General features: G+C 42.3%; 1 protein-coding gene across 1 annotated transcript in view; it reads left to right on the top strand.

Annotated features, from left to right (window-relative positions):
* Nucleotides 1-2817: 2817 nt before the first annotated feature.
* The window catches only part of LOC139657433 (sodium-coupled neutral amino acid transporter 3-like), a 32943-nt gene continuing 17488 nt past the window's right edge, over nucleotides 2818-18272 (top strand). Inside the window, exon 1 of the mRNA XM_071535267.1 lies at nucleotides 2818-2954. The gene's annotated coding sequence lies outside the window, so the exon portion shown is untranslated. The remainder of the gene's footprint in view (nucleotides 2955-18272) is intronic.

Here is an 18272-nt window from a genome sequence, read left to right as displayed (position 1 = left end):
GAATTTAAATTATAAAATCTCAAAAAACCTGTTAAATGGATGTCACCATGTTACATTTGGATCATCATTGTCATCATCATCATCTTCATCTTCATTACTAATATCTTATATGTAAACAAACCTGACCAACTGAGTAGGCAAGCTATTTTCTTTAACACCTACCAAATGACTCATCCTGTAGCCCCCCAGGCACCATGTCAAGTGTTATCAGTGTTAGCTGATGTTCAGCGCAGCTCGAAAGGAATTATGAGTCACCACCATTTCACAGAGCATTGAGACTTCCTCACCGAAATGTGTTCACTCCTACATAAATAAGCATCTCATTGAAAAACAGTTTGTGAGTATTTGCATAGCCACATATTTCCCACAGCATGACCACTTCTCGCTCATCTATGGGTGGGCCATATTGCCTGTGATAATGACAGAGTGGATGGCATCTCCTCCCCAATTGATGAATGCATTGGGGGACTGACCTTAATTGAGTTTGATTGCAGCATCTAGCAGGGCCCAGCAAAACAAACTGAATGGGTTTAGTGGTCTGTGATGAGGTCTATTCTTCGTCTTTCTCCTAATTATGTGCATGGTTGGGGCTGTAGGGCTGCAGAGAATGGAAGGTAGGCCACATATCCAGCTCCGCACTTGGGAGGGAGCCTCCTTGGCACAGACCCTCGTTCGACAAACAGGCTGAGGGCAGTTTCAAATTTTATCTCTGCTCAATAGAGACAATCAAGGGAAGACAACCGCTCACCCGGCTAGACAATTTTTGCTAAGGTGCAGAGTCTCTGATCAATGGCACACGCAGCCTAAAGAGCAGGCATCTTCCCTTGTTATGGCCAAAACGTTGAGTGTGTTTTTTGTGTTTTAATGAGTTCTATTATATGTAACTTGATCCTCTGCTGTAAACACTAATGTAGAGCAACCATTTTTTCCTGCAAAATTAACCTACTTTGCCAGTTTTCAGAATATAGCTACTTGAATCAATTGGCTCATAATTGACTCTGTGCAGGCTTGACCTCTAAAGTTTAAGAGTGCTCAGCTCTGACATATGAATGTTATTTGTGTGATAAAATACAATAGCAGTGCTGCCATATATTCCATTTGTCATTTAGCATCTCAGGTCAGTGGGATCTGTTGAGTTGTGGTGCAGATTTTTGTTACACCTCACACATGTAATAGGTGAAAGACTTGCCTGCACTCGGCTGATTTATTGAGGCAGAAATAATCCTCCAAAACATATGCATCACCTTTTTAAGTCGACAGGTGAGACAAGGTGAGACTCACCTACACCATTAAGGCAGGGAAGAACAGGGGGAGTGCATACAGATGAATAAAAATACTGTGCCTGCAGAACCAGCTGCCAGATGTCCTTTCCTTTCACCCTCACCTCACCTCATTAGTTGACAGCACTAAAATGAACACCAGCCCAGTGTTATTTGTGAATAGGAACTGTATCAGGAATAACTAGAGGACAGCGCTGTGAAATTACAACAGACGGGAAAGCATCTCGCCTTCATGTACTCGAGATCCTCTTTTTGAGCTATAGCATACATCTGTTGAGCTCCTCTGCTGACCTCTGAACTGCTCAAGGGGCTTTCTCAGCGTCTCTGGCCCTTTCCTCTATGGGTAGCCGTTCCCCACTGGGTCAACCCCTGAGCAGATGCTGCGCGTATATATCCCAAAGGTGAAATGTCCTCTCCTCTCCACAAGGTCAGGTTTATGCTGACAGCTTCAAAGGAAAATGAGTGGTCGCTCATTGACCATGTAGCAATGGTCACTGAGGGGACAGCAAGGGTCAGCTGCATGTTTGAGCCTGGTATTTGTGGAAAAGTAGAATGTCTCAGCTTTGAGTTTCAAATACATACATATGGTGCATAGGAGTGTGTGTGTTGGTGTTGGGGATGGGGGTGGGGCGGTGTAATTAATGCCTTATGACGTGAATAAACTGTGTAAATTTTCGATGGAAAATGTATGATTGGCCAGGTCTTATGATAAAAATAGCCCACAGGCAATCCTCAATGAATGCAGATGGAGGTTTACTTGAAATCAATATTGCGAATAGGTCAGGTAAACTGATACGGTCTTCTACAAGCAGGTGTATTTCCCTCAGTGAACACGAGATAGTGGAGAGAGAGAGGGAGAGAGAGAAAGAGAGAGACAAATCCCCGGAGCGGTGTGATATCAAAACGCGCTACCGCCAATGACCTAGAAATGGGGTGTGCGTATCCTTTGTGCGTAAGCAAGAGTGGGCTTTGGACACATGGCACAGGCAGCTGTTTTCGTTGTTGGTTACGTGCCACAAAAAAAAAAAAGATTAGATTCGTGAATTTGAATCGATAACCGCAGGCCTGTATATTTCTGGAACTAACGGAGGAGAAAACCATCGAAAGCATCACATATGGCATCTGAGAATCGCAATGCTTGGTCTGTGTTGTTGTCCTCTGTGGTCCACTCACTGTCTGAGCCAATGTCATTGTTTTTGAGGCGCGCGCAGGCACGACGATAAATCCATGCACACGAAAAATACCCCGCCACCACCACGTGAAACGGTAGTTAATTTTGTGTCACGTCAACGAAGCAGACACAACGACATAATAACGGAACGCAGATAATAAATCTAGTGCAAGCCCATTTCTAAACGCTTAAAAAGGCGCGTGCCAAATACGGGGCTCGTATCCCTGCGCGCTCTGGCACTGTACACAAGAATAGATTGACTGGAGTCGCTGCGTGCGGTAGGCGGAACCAGGACCCTCTCCACATCCCACTTTGAAGAGATTATGAGGACAATTTACGGAGGAACATATGACATTAACGCAATTTGGAGGGAACACGTACGGATCTAGTGGGAGCGAGACAAGACGAGACAAGACTGGTTGAGGCAGAGCCGGCCAGCGGAGGCTAGATCTGTGTGGAAATATTTGGAGTTTGAGGACAGCCTACTTAACCATAGTTCTCTGGTAAGGCACTGAGAATTTGCGGCGTATTATATTTATTCAATGAATGGCTGGTCTTTTCGCGTTGACATGTAATCTCACCTGTAGCCATATTTAAACTTTATATGCACATTTTTCACAGGTGACCCAAATTGTATCATTTTAATAAAAAAACGAAACAAAGGTTCAAATAAATATACGATACCAGCTAGCTAGCTTGCATGCCAGCATGTAGCATTTACAAAACGCCACTTTATGGAAAGCAAAAGTCGAGTCAAGGTAACACGGTTCCAGTCAAGCGCGCGCCATGTACCACTGTCGCAAGGTAACCTGCCGGAGATGAGAGGTGACATTAGAAACGTGCAGCACATGTTTTCTGAATAGCAGGGTTCTCTAATATTTTCACGTTTTCACATCCATTCCAGCTTTCCTTTAAGATGCACTTTAGGCCACGGACCCCATTTGAAAAGATCCCCCCCCCCCCCCCCCCACGGAGCCCATGTGAGAAGATTTTCATCGGTAGATATGATCACAGAGCTGGACAAATGTTTACACAGTAGTCGGGGAGATAACATTTTGCAGAGTGAAGCCTCTTATCATAACAGCCACGCTCGGTCATTATGTCACTGTCATATCTTCAAATGAAATAATAGTGAAATTATAGTTGGACGTGGAGGACCCTCTGGCAGCCCTTCCAGGACCCCTGGGGATTCCTGGACCCCATGATTTTCATACATTTGCTTACAGTCATTGTACGCTACGAACCAAACTGGCACATTTGCACCCCAGCCAACGTTTTAAAATTTCACTGTGGCTGTGGCACTCATGAAATGTCACTGTTTCAGCAATGAGTGTTTGAGGCATCTAGTAACTGGGCTGCTACTGAGCTGGCGTCCTGCAGCTGCACAATATCAGGCTTAATTTTCAGATTGCATGTCATATTTTTATGTTAATGCTGCTGAAGCATCCACAGCTGGCTCACACCACTTCACAGCTTGGCTACAGGTGCCAGCTGGTCTTCATATTTGGTGATCTAGCCTAGACTGTGGGCCATGTACCCAGGCTGTTGGTCAGATGGCAAGTCTGGCTAGGAAGAGGGCCAAGCCGCTTTCAAAAGCAGTTCAGTGTCTGACATTACTGGCGGCAGGAAGCGCTACCATGAAGCACTTATATATTATTTTTTCTGACTGCCTATTTGTGGCAATGCATTTAAGTAAATCCCTTTGTGGCAATGCATTTAAGTATTGAATTTTCAAACAAGCACATCGTTAACCAGTCTTGTGATGTGCATATCATCATTGAAGAGGGAATGTCCCAAGCATTAATTATAAAGCAATCCTTCAAGGGTGTCTGAGTGTGTGGGTGGGTTGTCATTTACCTAATCTTATTATCTAGCCAGCAAGGACAATCTCATACAGTGGATGAAACTCCAAATGTGGCATGGCTTCTGGCAACACCTGCAACAGGCAACGGCCCGAGTCTCACACTCTGCCAAGCTGAGACCCTTCTGACGGCTTGAGAGCAGCAGGTGAGACTGTGACTGCTGGACTTGACAGGCTGGAGCGGGCGAGAGCTCATGTCCGGCCCGCTCTGCCGCTGCTGCTATATTTGACGGAGTCCACTGGCTTGTCAGGCAGCCGTGTGCCTCCTCTACCCCACTCCAGATTCAAATCACACTCTGAGCAGACTGACCTTGTCTCAGCCGGCATTTTGCACTCTGATCTTTTGATCAGGTGTGTGAGGATAACGCCTGTGCTCATGTGTGTGAAAGTGTATTTGTGTGTGTGTGTGCAGCGTGTGTTGTGCATGTGGTTGGGTGTGCATCCACCCATGGGTAAGTGAGGATTGTTGTGGAGATTGACAATAGACTTTTAACATTAATGTCATGTCCTTTCAGCTTGATTAGATAATATACAATATAGAGTGACGGGAAAGGTGGGAAAGAGAGAGAGAGTGTGTATGTATGTGTGTGTGTGGGGGGTGGTGGTTGCCATGCAACAAAGGTCATGGCTCTGATTCAAACCCATAACCATGTCAGTACATGGTAAAATGCCTTAGTCCACTCAGTCACTCCAGATTGTGAATGGTTTCGTCTTACAGTGTCAAAATGATTAAAATCAAGGAATACATTTTTTTTTAGCAGTTATATCTAGCTAATAACAAAGTTGCTAAAAAGTTGCTCAAAATCTTAATGATCTCTTCAGCATAGATTCCCCTGCTCTCTTTGAATCCCAGTTTAGTGGCTCAGGACTGTTGATACCTTCTTCTCCTAGCTACTGTTTTCTTCACTGTAGTTGTGTAAGAATTAATGCAGTTGGGCACAGGGATTCACTCAGTTCTTATTTAATTTGATCAAAGTCCTGTGTCCATTTGTTATACAGTATATACCCCTATCCTGCCTGCAGGTGTTGGTTTAGCTGTGCAGGAATGAAAAGAAAACATAAAGCGAATTGTTCAGTCTTAGAATGCAATGTAACCTACTGTAAGAAAAACAAACTCCCCTACTATGACTTCGTCCACAGTATTAGACTATGATGGAATATGAGCGTCTGTCTGGTCTTGAGGTTTTGCAGGGATTTACTTTTGGTCTCTAAAAAGGTTAATTGGAAACCTTTGCTTAACCTGTTCCTCTATCTGGTAAAACAGCCAATGTTTCAAATGCAAAAAAGTCAAAAGTTTAGACATTTTGATAAATGCTTGCACTGCTTTGTGTCCACATATAGATCTTTTTAAATCTGTCCTTTACCAACCTGTAATCTCATTATTTGGCCGAGGCTATGTAGCTAATTGCTGCCATGGGAAGTTGACGTTGCTCATGTCTGGTTCAAAAAAGGTAGACTTTGAATCATCCATACTGTAGACCTTCAGTTTCCATCTAATCCTTAGCTTCAATAAAGTACATTGTAGCCTTCAGCTTTGTCTATCCCGTTGAGGGCAACGCATAGCAGAAGGAACATGTGTTTGTCACTAGTCATGTCACTTGTTCAGTATTTCTACATCTGAGAGTGCAAACTGGTTCATGGAAGATTTAAAGTATCTGAGGAAATGCTTGAGGTATATCACTGATGAAGTGCAGCTGGCATAAGGTCACACCACTTATAAGTGTATAAGTGCAAGCCTGTTGGCTAGTCACAGGATGAGCTCTAAGTAGGGGAAAATTATTATATTCACAACCCTATTCTGTTTAATAATCAGCAATGGAGTGAGGAGAGGCACAAATCTACGTCTAGCTGGGATAGCTGTTTGGGATTGCAAGCTTTCTATTGGTTTAAATAGGCCTACATGTCCTGTATTGCCAGGGTGTGACTGCATACACGATAATAATGTGATATTTAATTGATCCCCATAGGGAAATTCTCTTTTCACTTGCCCACTTAACAAGGAGGTCAGAGTAATGGGTCAGCTACAGGATAGCACCCTTGGAGCTGGTAGGGATTGTATCTTGCTCAAGGACACTTCAGCAGGGCAGATGAAGGACAGTGTCTACCCACTAGGCCACCCTGCCACCCCAAATTCTGAGTACATTAAGCCTTAGCTAGCTGTATTTTGACTTCTTATCCGTGGTACTGTATGACTGCATTGACTCTATTGTACTCAATGCAGTTCTTAGGATGGGGGTTTTATACTTAATCCTTACATTGATCTGATTACACAGTACGCCTGCTGTGGTCAGGAGTTCTCTGTCAGTGGATTGGGATTTGGACTTTCATGGTGCTGTGGCATGTGATGAAGTCAGCAGTGCTACATGGTGGCCATGCACTGCGTGAATTGTATTTCCAGCTGAATGATTGCATTTGCCCCCATGATGCTCTCTCTCTTTTTCTCTCCCCATGTGATGGGGATGAGAGAGAGGGGGTGCAGCCACCAGGAGAGGGTGCTACTCTATGCTGGCATTGAGTGGTGTGGTGGTGAGGGAGGACTGTCTGGATGGAAGGCCTGTTAGCTGATGACGCTTTCTCCCATTGTCAACAGTAACATACATACCAAGGAGCGTAAGGTTTCCTCATAGCACCCTGTCCTTGGCTGTGTCAATGCTGTCCTTTATGTTCAGTGTCCTGCCCCCAGACAAGCTGCTTCGTGCTGCACTTGGAGTCACGGTGGAAACTAACCACAGCTGGCTCTCTAGAGGAGAAAACAAGCTCTGCCAAGTCTAACTAGCTAGGTAAGCAATCTCTTGTAAAAGCTAGAGCTTAGATAGACCTATTAGATGTCTAGTCCAAAGTGTCATGCAGTTTCTGAACAAAATGGTGTTTCACACTTAAAGCTTAATGTAATGATAATGTAATATTAATTTGTCGCTTTAGCCTGAGTGCAGTCTATTGCCCATATGAAAGTGGAGTGTATGGATTGATATTTGCTTACTTACTTCACTTAGCATCAGCCATTGCTGATGCTAAGTGAATGTGAGTCATAGGGGCAATGGCATGTTGCACACAGTAACTCTCTCCATCAAATAATATTAAAGCAACAGTTTGTTATATACTAAATGAGGATGATTTTGGAATATGTCATGGTTCCCTTTCTGATCCTTTAGTCACACCACCTTAGTGGTGGCTCAGTTTACTTGACGTAGTGGTGAAGTGATTGACCGGTGAACCAAACCATGCATTCCAGTTCTGGTTGGTTCTTAGGTCACCCACTCTTCTTAACCAGTTTGTCTATGAAAAAAATGGGAATTATCCTCAAATACTGTCAGTAAAAATACATGCAATGCATGAACTTCAGACTGCTTCAGACATTGGTTTAAACTAGAGCAAGTTTTTCCTTCACGAGTCCTCTCCGAGGATTAAGTGGCATCTTACCAAAGCATACACTGTAAAAAAATCTTATGTTAAATTCAGGGATATTTCTCGGAAACCTTGCTGGGGGAGATTGTTGCCAGTGCAGATAATGGAGGAAAGCTAATTGTTAGCATGTCACAGAACAGGGGTAGGATAATCTAAAGGAAACATTTTGGAATATATAGTCCAATATATCCACCTTGAGGTAAAAAACAAAAGGTATTGTTTGGGGGTGACACCTTCGAGAATGACTGAACAGGCCTAGGTACCCACCAGTTGTTTTGAAAAGTCTCTTTCTTTAAGATGTCAAATCTCTTGACATCTTAAACCTGGAATAACTTTTTGCTTATTAAATCTCCTTAGACACAGGGCCAGGTGCTGTTTTCATGAGCTATGATTGCTAATTTTGAGACATGCTTGTGATGAAGGGCTATATAAATAAATGAACTTGACTTTAGTGTATAGAAACTCATTTAATCGAGACATGCCAGATTATGGCTGAAATGGAATGTTTAAACCTTGCTAGTTCATTAACTTAGAACAGTGATTTAACAGTTGTACCAGAGATATCCGGTTATTTGAAGTGCGCTCTGCACACATTCCTGGAGTATTCACCTGGGTGATGGTATTTGATTACTGGACTCTGCAGAGGCAATCTACACCCACCTCCACATGAACCACCAAAATTATTTAACACACACATTGTCATGTATAATCAATCCCGTAATTCTGACAATTTATAAAGCAATTATGATGTCAAAACTGGGGATTATTTTTATTAGTTGACTGAACGACCATAGACTTCAGTAAGATTATTTCAAAGAACATTTTTTACAGTGTAGATTTTTCTTATTTTCTTCCGTAGTTTACCATCTGACTGAATTACACAGAACATGATAGCAGGAGTATCTTCAATCTTCTTTGACAATAGCCTAATCCCTTATGTAATCTCGAGCTTTGCTGTGTAATTTAGATGTAAAATCAACCTGTGTGTGTATGAGAGAGAGAGATAGAGGAGGGAGAGGGGGTGTCTCTGTGTCACCTCAGCTATGTCAACACGTTTAACTATCCCTGTAGTGGCTAACTGCCCAGGTGTCCTCATGTATCAGGGATAACAACTCCATGTGTTAAGGGGACAACTTTAGCAGGTGATCTGTGTCATCAGGCAAGACAAAAATGATATTTCCACCAGAAAATCTGTTTCATCATCTTCACCTTCCAAATTTACCTTGTCTAATCAGGCAAGTTCACTGAAAAAAGCAATAGCTTGGGGGTGTTGGGGAGGGGTTGAATGCTGCACATGGTCACACCAGGGAGCTGAGCAGCATAATCACAGTCTTGTTCACACAGCCACTAAGCAATTCCACAGCAGCAGTTGGTGGCTTGCTCAAATATACCTCAACAGTAGATGAGGTAGGAGAGTTTTTTGTTTTTTCCCCAGCTTTTTCATCCCGGCCAAGATTTTTCTGGGGGTTCTAACTAGTGACCCTCTGGCCCCAAGCTCCTTTAGCCTCATTTAGGCTACTGCCACTCGGATGCCACTATCTGAGCCACTATTTATCACTTTGACCTTGTTCAAGTGGGGAGAACATGTTGTATGGGTAAACACATATTTATGTATGTGTGGATGTTTATAAGAAAAAGGAAAAAAAAACACACAACCGCATTCATCCCACATCTTGCTGGTTTGGCCAAGAGCCTAGGACCTAAATCAGATCAGGCAATCAGGCTAAAATGTCTCTCTATCTGGGCACTATCAAACAATCTGGTGAAAATCATTCTCTACAAAACAACACTGTTCTTTATTGAGTTGTATCTAATTAATAAAAAATAAGTGAAAGTTTTATTGTTGTGAAAATCTAACTTTAACTATACAGCTTCACAGCTTAGCTGTGATTTTTCACAGAGTGTACTTCTGGGATCTTCACTGATTCCCTGGCATGGTCTGCTGCAATACAATGATTTATGGGGATGCATAGCTACATCTTTTTTATAATCATAAGACAACACATACGCTGGAATGTTGTAATAAAACATGTTGTATGAGCAGTGTTTATATGTAATGTGTTATAAACAATGCTTGTTAACAATTCAGTTGCTAACTTTACCTAGCAAGCCCACCAGTGTAACTATATTCTCCATAGAGGAGACGAAAGCAGCTCATCAGCTAGGGAGCCAGAGAGCTGACATCACATTCAAATAAACTGATGATTAATGTCACAACAAATGTGCTGCAGGACAGGACAGAATCTGTTCTTGTTTAATCAATCATCTTTTAAGATGCTTTGCACTACTAGAGCAATATCCCCGTTAGCATCCTTGCCTTGAACTGTGTTTGTTTCCACACCACATGTGTTTATCCTGATGATCCCTTGAATAACCATGCCATTTCTCTAGAACCTCTGAATTTTTATCTATTGTTTGTTTCTCACACTATTCTTGTCCAGACTGCAGCCCCCCAGCTTCTAGCTCATACCTGCAATGACATTGCAATATTCAGTCGCTTCCTTACACTCTTTCTTGTTTAGGCCTACTTTTCCCTACATCTCACCATTCACTTCTTGTCTTGGGTCGTAGGCCTATGCCTATATCCTAATCCTCATCCTCGTACCTCTTTGTGCCCATCACCTGTCCTCTTGTCTGCATTGTTTTGAGTCCTATTCTGTGCATTTGTTTGTGTGGTCGTGTTGCTGCTGCACTGTCCCCTCCTATCTGTGGGGTGTCCAGTGTGAGAGTTGAGCCAGAGTGACAGGATGTGATGTGTTGTTCTATAAATAAATCACATTTTCAGTGAGTCACCAGGCTGGAGCTCCCACGCAGGCATGTCACGAGACACCAAAGACAATCCACTCTGCCTCACACCCCATTTGTCCTGGCCAAGCCCCGCACTGCAGCCCAGACACCCTTAATCCACGGGCCGCAGCCAGCTGGTCAGCTCCGGCCGACAAAAACAGTGGACTGACTCTTGGCCTCTCTCTCACTCTCATAGAGGAAATGAAAATTGAGTCACAAAACAGGTCACAGAAGATGGAATAGGGATGAATGATGATTTGCCCTGTCATGTCAATATCTCTCCCACTATCTTCAATCAAGAGTAGTATTCTTAAATAGGCTCTCAATCCATGAAATATTTGCCTTTTGTAGGCACTCTTTGTGAAACACAACATATCTTTATACTTGCTGATCAGATTGTTTGTGATGAGTAAATAACCAAACGTGCACAAAAAGCACTGAATGGCCTGCTTCTATAGCTTCGTCCTATGTGTGTGTCATTCAAAATACTGTATGGATTACTGTATGGTTAACTATAGACAATTGTTTATACGTGCGCATATTTGAGAGTGCAAATGGGAAAGTACAGTATGCGGTGACGTGTTTCTGATGCCACATCATTGTTTTATTCACAATATGCCATGCAATTCCCCACTTCATACTGGTATGCACCAGTATCTGTCCATTTGTAAAGAAATGTAGGTTACGAAATCATCAAAGGAGATTGGAGGGCAAATCATTGTAATCTTTTTTTCCCCCCTACTCTCAACACACAGTATAATCCTGATTAGAGACACTGTATGATAAACACTTGACTTGCTGTGGGAGATAATACCTTCCACCTGATAGTGGATATTTAAATGCGTTGCCAAGCAGATACCACCCCCTGCATCATTTCATAGTTTCTGACGTGTGTTTCTCACAACAGCTTAGGGAAACTCAGAGATGAGGAGCATCTCAGAAGCTGACATACAAATCTCTGAGTCGGGAGTTAATCTCCTACTCACCCTGCTGGCTAATCACACTGGCACTCAAGGCCTGCAGCAAACAGAGAGAGAGAGAGTGAGAGAGAGTGAGAGAATTGACACTGGCACTGAAAATCAAAGAGATCGAGAATGTGAGGAATACTATTAGTGATGAAGGGCAACACTGTGAGGAAACACAGGAAAGAGAGGCGAGTCGTGTCTGATGAGGGAGAGAGACTTGAGAACGGTTAAAGGAGAATACGCCTCAATTTAAGAATTCATGTTACGCTTCTTCCTAAGGTAGACACAAAAAAACACAAAAAAGTTCAGTATTATTTGAGAACAGAAGCAACGCTCACAGCTACTCACCAGAGAAGCAAGACTCTTGACCTATGATGTCTTACTCCGGTTACGTTAAGTGGACTCTTACAATATCTGTCTCAAACTTTACATCCGAATGAGCTTCATACTTAAGTAATACTGTCAAAGCAAAAAATGTATGCCATTTCCTTATCCTCAAAAAATGATAATGGGTTACATTCACCTTTACCATGTTTCCCAAGACATTCTCTATAGAGCTGTACATCACAGATTAGTGGGCAGGATACATTTTTTACTCTTGTTTTGAGTTACGTGAGACAGTAGGGAAGGTTTTACAAATACAGGGAGGTTTTGTCATTGATCATAAAAAAATAGCATGTTTGGAATCTGAAGTGCAGTGGTATTCCTGTTAAAGCAGAAACCAAATTGCGCAGATTTCACAAAAACAGAAAAACTCACTCAGTGCTAATGCCTCATGCTTGGTTTTGCAGCAAGTGTAATTCCATACTTCTCTCAATTACACATTTGTGTCATGGCTGTAGCTTTATTCTTTGCCGCTAGCTGTTCATTTTCATTCATTTAACAATAATTTTCATTCATTTAACAAAATCGCCATATTTTCCTGTGATTACACTATATGTGTGTGTGTGTATGTGTGTATTTGTGTTTGTATATGCATGTGTGCCCTTGTGTGAAGAACCAGAATACAGACAGATGGTTGTTCGACTCTTCCACAGTGTTTAGCAGCGTCTTCCCTGAATGTTTACTGGGCATGCTTATTTCAGGCAGCTGCTGTGTTCAGTGGCACATGCAGCAGCACTTAAACACAGGTTTGTGTGTGACATGATGCGGGGGTACAGCAAGGCTATTCACTCTTCTGTAGCTATTTTTGTACAGGAGCAAGAGTGTACGGAGTGACATGAGAGGGTTGATCCCGATTTCCTCCAGGAGCGAGATGAGCCCTAATCTGATCCGGTCTGTCATCTTGGGGGCTGAAAGGCTGTCAGGGGTCCCAAGACTCAGCCCACTGTTTTACGATAAAAATGTTCTTTGAAGGAGGCCTCTCTATTAGCTGCTCATCAGTGAAATTGTGGAAATGTGTAATCTCTTAATCTGCAGGAAATTTCTCTCTGTTCATGGACAGAAAGGGAGGATGAGGTATTTGCTTTTGACGCTCACTGTCAGTCTGTTTTTCAGCACAGCTACTGAAAAAAAATACTTTTTAGCAGCTCATATAAAAACTCTGAGTTTTTCTTTTGATTTTTGTTTTTAGTATTGATGTCTGGTGAGACAGCTGTGCTGCCTTTCAAATGATTTGTATGTGTGATGATGCTGTGGGTGATTTGAAGGATTTAACCAGTAGTTTCTTGATAGCATGTGAAGCAGCTGAGCTCTACTGTCACTCCATCCCTGGCCTGGGTGTGAGTAAAAAAAGATGTTCACAGTTGATGATTGTCCAAAGGCACTTCAGGAGATTAAGAGCCTCTGAAAATTACACTGGAGACTCAATTAATGAAGCTTAGGCTTACAGGCCTATGAGAATGTGGTAAAGTAGTGGTGGAGGAGGCAGTATTCCAGTTTGAGTATTCATTGAATCAACTGTAAACACACAAAGCACCACATGCATGTCGACATGTAAGGATAAAGTATTCAGTATGCAGAGATGTTTTGGGTCAGGCATCAGTTTAGGGCAGTTATTCTCAACCTTTTTCATATCAAGGACCCCTAATTGAATCCACATTAGAGCCACGGACCCCCATTTGACCCAAATCTAAGAATATTTTTATTGTTAGATATGATTTTGTCCAGAATTCCATGATGATCTGTATTGGAGATAGAGAGATAACAGAGAAACTAATTATTCTACATTCTCTAATTGTGTTAACATCTTGTAAATGAAATAATGCTGAAGTTTAACAATTCATCAATTTGCTGGGGACCCCCTGGAACCCCCTCAAGGACCCCTGGTGGTCCCCAGACCCCACGTTGGGAACCACTGGTTCAGGGGGAACTCTTAGCCATTGGTGAAACTGGCCCTATTTGCCCTCTTGTAGGATGACGTCTCTCAGCAGAATCGCTTACGTCAGAGCAGGCGAACTGAAGCGTATACATGCTCACAGTGGGTTGAGGGTGGCAAACTGAGGTTGTTTTTAGATGAGGGCTTGAATAAACACAGCCTCTGCTGTAGCTGTGAAAAGACTCATTTACTCCCACAAAGAGCATCACAATGTGACATTAACTCTTGCATTGGATGATTTTGTCTCCTATCCTCATCCCCCACCTTTAAATTGACCATTATTATCTATTATTATTATTATTATTATTGTTATCCACTCAAAGCATAGACCTATAATGATTGCACATTGAGAAAAATGCGGTTTACTGGAGTTACCCACCCACTTCATCCTCTTATATTCAGAGCAACAATCAGACTGAAGAGCAAGATTGATTCCCTCCCTGTCAGCCTTTCTGTGCTCTGTAATGTTGCAGGCAGAGCTGGGAAAATATACTCACCTTGTTATTTATGTGGAGATCTTAAATTAACAGCACACAGATTTTAAACTCGTATGGAGTAATTACACTGATGCACTTGTACACCTCCCTCCATGTGTTGAGAAAGCCTTGCTCTCTTAACAATGCTTTTTGAAATCAGGGTAAATGGTGATTGCTCATGCAGACAATTGCACATGTGTTTTAGTATGACATAGTGTCTACAGACTACAGAGCATGTGATTTCAGTTCTGTTGGCTGAGCTTTGTCTCTCTGGACATTTGCTCATGGACACAACCTTTTCACCATGTTTTATTCTGCAATACTGGGGATTCAGGCCCGTAGGGCTGAAACCCAATTGTTTTTGTGCTGGTTATCCTTTTCCTTTTTTTCTTTGTTTTCACAATTTCCTGTGAGATATAGGAGGTATATGACAGAGGCACTCAATTTATGCCTTATGAAGGGCCTGACAACCGGAACATTGCATTAAAAGTTTTAACTGCAAGTCTGAAGCAGTGTGCAGGAGTCTCTTCTACATTATATGACAGAGACATGAAATATGATAGGTAATGGTGATGGCTTGCTACTCAACAAATATGACCCCAATCCACCAGACAGTTGCGCTGTAATTAAAGTTCAAACATGTTAAGCTTTAAAAGACCATATCTCCCACACTGTAAATGTGATTGTCACAAAGATTTGTACAAGTACTCAGCTGACCTAGCTCTACAGCTTTGCTAATGGGACCACCCAAGTCTTCTATGATGGATTGTTTGCCATTTCGCCTTTTCTGAAAACATTTTTTTTTTCCTAAGGGTTTTTAAATTTTTTATCTATCCACACCAAACCTGCAGCATAACATTAGTGGTTATATACGCAAATGGACTATAATACAACTCCATTAAACAACATTGCAGGTATAAACCAATGAGGTTGAGATAGGTGTAAAACCAGCCATAATTCAGTGACCATTTTTCTAATTTCTAATTTCTAATGTTCAGCCGAGGTCATCAAGCATGTCTGTGTTGACAATCCATATTCATCGCATAGGGGCCCTAAAAATAACAAAAATGTGTATTTCATAATCTGCATTATAAAATTTCCTGAAATTTGGTATACATGCTCTAGGACTATGCACTTGACAAAATAGAAAGTCTGGTCGTGATTGATTAAAATGGCTGTGGTCTATGACATAATAATCATATAATAACATAGTATAGTTTTTAGATCAAAGTGCTTTTGTAATATCAGTATGAATCTTGGCATCCTTGTCTGTGAAGGCATTTCAAACATATGTACCAAGTTTCAAGTACTTTTGCCCAAGGGGGCGCTATGGTGGCATGTCAAATTCTAAAGGCCATATGTCACACATCATAAATCCGACTGACACAAAGCACGGTACCCATATCTTATCCATGCTCTAAACCATAGATTTGCCTGTTTGACCACCAAAGTACACCATGTTGAATTTTCGTCATTCTGCATTTTTTGAAAAACATTTTTCCCCCATGGCTTTCTCAATTTCTGACCTATCAGCACCAAATTTGCAGCATAGCATTAGTGGACCTAAATGCCCAAATGGTCTATAAACCAGGTCAATTTGGATAAACATGGTTGCTATAAACCAATTTGAAAATGGGCATATATTGTGTAAACAAAATTTCATGAAAGTTGATGTACACAGATTATAAATGTCACAATCCTATTAGACAGGTGTCCATCTATGTCAGCGAAAATTGTGAGTGCCAGTAGATTAGATGTTAACTATTCCCATACAGCACTTGACCCCCCCAGACTCTTACATCTTTATCACTGCATTTATGGCTTGAACTAAATCTATATTATTTCAAGCTATACTTGTCTTTTTATAGCTAATAATACCTGATGCCATGTGGGCCTCTGAGCCATAAATCTCAGTATCAGTATTCCTCCTGGCACAAGTTTGCCCTACTTTTAAAGGAGCATTTTTTCCACACATTGCCTTTTTTAATTTCACCTTCTGTTGCTCACAACTTGGAGGACTGGAAAGCAGTCCTTATAAGACATCTTGCTGAATGAGTGTGTTTTCACTCTCAGCTATTTTCAAGGATGTCACGTGTTGCCTTTGTTATTTAACACAATGATTGTAGGAGCCATGACTCCGACCAATCAGGTCTGGTGTGTTGAAGCTCCACTGCTTGAGGCCATTGAAGAGGCACCCTTGCAACCAGGCAGCCAATCGCGTTTTGTTCTCCAGTGGCTCCCCCCAGCCTCTTCATGATTTGTAGACTGCGTGAGTGACAGTGTGGTCCTTCCTAGTGATTTGTCCCATGAGACAGGCCCTGCCTCTACCGTTGCTATCGTCAGCATCTCTGCTACAACTGTGTATGAATGCGGGATACTGGCATCTGCTGAATTCAAGGTGGCATCTTTTCAATTAGGGCCCAATGAAATACCTTTAGAGCCTCTCGAGTGGCCTGGCAAACTACAGCCAAGGGGGCCCCGGCAGTATAATGATGCCTGGCACAATACTACCACTGTTCTCCAACCCGTTCCCAGGAAACCGCACAACATGTGCCATTGTGCGCTATGCTTTGCTGCCCAACCACGTTGCCCGGCTTTAGCCAGAGACACCGAGAGGCCTGGCTGTGCAGTTAAGCTCACAGCAACGTGGTTGGTAACACAGGCTCAGAGGGCTGCTAGATGAAAAACGGGGCTTATTCACCTCAAACTACGTTTGGTGTTTAAAATAATTTTATAAAAAGCTACATTTAAAAGGGCAGGCTGTGAAGCAGAAGAGGCCCAAGGGTGCAAAGGACAGCTGAGTGGTTGCCAGGAGTGGTAGTACAGAAAACCCTGAGCATTGTTGCCATGCTGAACCCTTCTCAATAAAAGAGGAAACCAAGAGAAAAGTGACAAGCAGAAAAATGGAGGCACAAAGAGGGCTAGAACTGGTTCTTAGCTAGTCCTAGCTGGTTCTTCTCCTTTCATCTCCATGTGGGGGGTTCCACTATTTGTGTGTGTACCTCCTCTAAGGCCCCTGACTTGCTCTCCCTTCTACCCTTCACTGCTGTTTACGCAGCATAGCGAATGAGATCTTTCAGGGCCAGCCAGGTAGGGGGCCTTGGGCAACAGCTTCCAGGAGATACATGTCAAAGGCCTTTTAGGGCCCCACACACTAGTAGGCCGACTAAAACACAACAGGAGACCCAGGATATAGAGGCCTTAGGCAAAGCCCAGTGTGTCACAGTTGCATGCACAGAGGAAGCACAAGAAAAATACCTGTCAGTTGATGTGTCAATTACGTATAGGATTCGCCCGGAAACAGCCACTCTTTATCAGCTCTACTACTCTACTGACATAATGGTGGTTGGTGTTTTTGTGTCAAAAGAGAATGTTTGTGTTTGTGTGTCTGAAAAGATTTCTTGCAGTTATTCTTCAAGCACAGTGATGTCATCCAAGTCAAATTTTCAAGATCAGGGTTTAACAAAAATGGTGTTAAAAAATGTTGACACAGGATATTCATCCTAATCCCTAGTTTTGTGACAGGTTGTAATTGGGGATAATTGGGTCAAAATCTTCATTTGAACATAGCTAGTTCCAATTAAGCCATGCTTCAAAAATATAGAAGATTAGGGTGAAAACCTCATGTCATCAATGTTTTCACAGTTCTGACATTGATCTTTGTCTTGAATAGCTAGTTGGGATGGCAGCTTTGGTGCGTAATTAGTTCAAGAAGTCTGCAAGGAATTCTGTGGTGTTGATCCATCTATCCATCGTAGTCTCTGTTGTCATCCACTCCTCTAGCATTCTTAGAAAGTGATTTGGAACTCAGTCACGTCCCCATGGGGCTTTAAGGAAGCTACAGGCTCATTTGAATGGCCTCACGGTGGCATGCCTCATTTATCTTTCCACAAGTCTGTTATGGTTGGCACCCAGGAATTAAGACGTTGCTAGTGCCACCACACTGGTCTGTCACTTTCTGATTGGAAATTATTAAACATTGAGTAATAGTCATTTTAACTTTTACTAAG

Source organism: Centroberyx affinis, unplaced genomic scaffold (assembly GCF_046629955.1).
Source record: "Centroberyx affinis isolate AG114_WGS23_722 - 3 ecotype Tasmania unplaced genomic scaffold, CSIRO-AGI_Caff_v1 ptg002685l_1, whole genome shotgun sequence".
Taxonomy (NCBI): Eukaryota; Metazoa; Chordata; class Actinopteri; order Beryciformes; family Berycidae; genus Centroberyx; species Centroberyx affinis.
The sequence above is the reverse complement of the archived record's forward strand: the minus strand, read 5'-3'. Positions and strand labels throughout refer to the sequence as shown.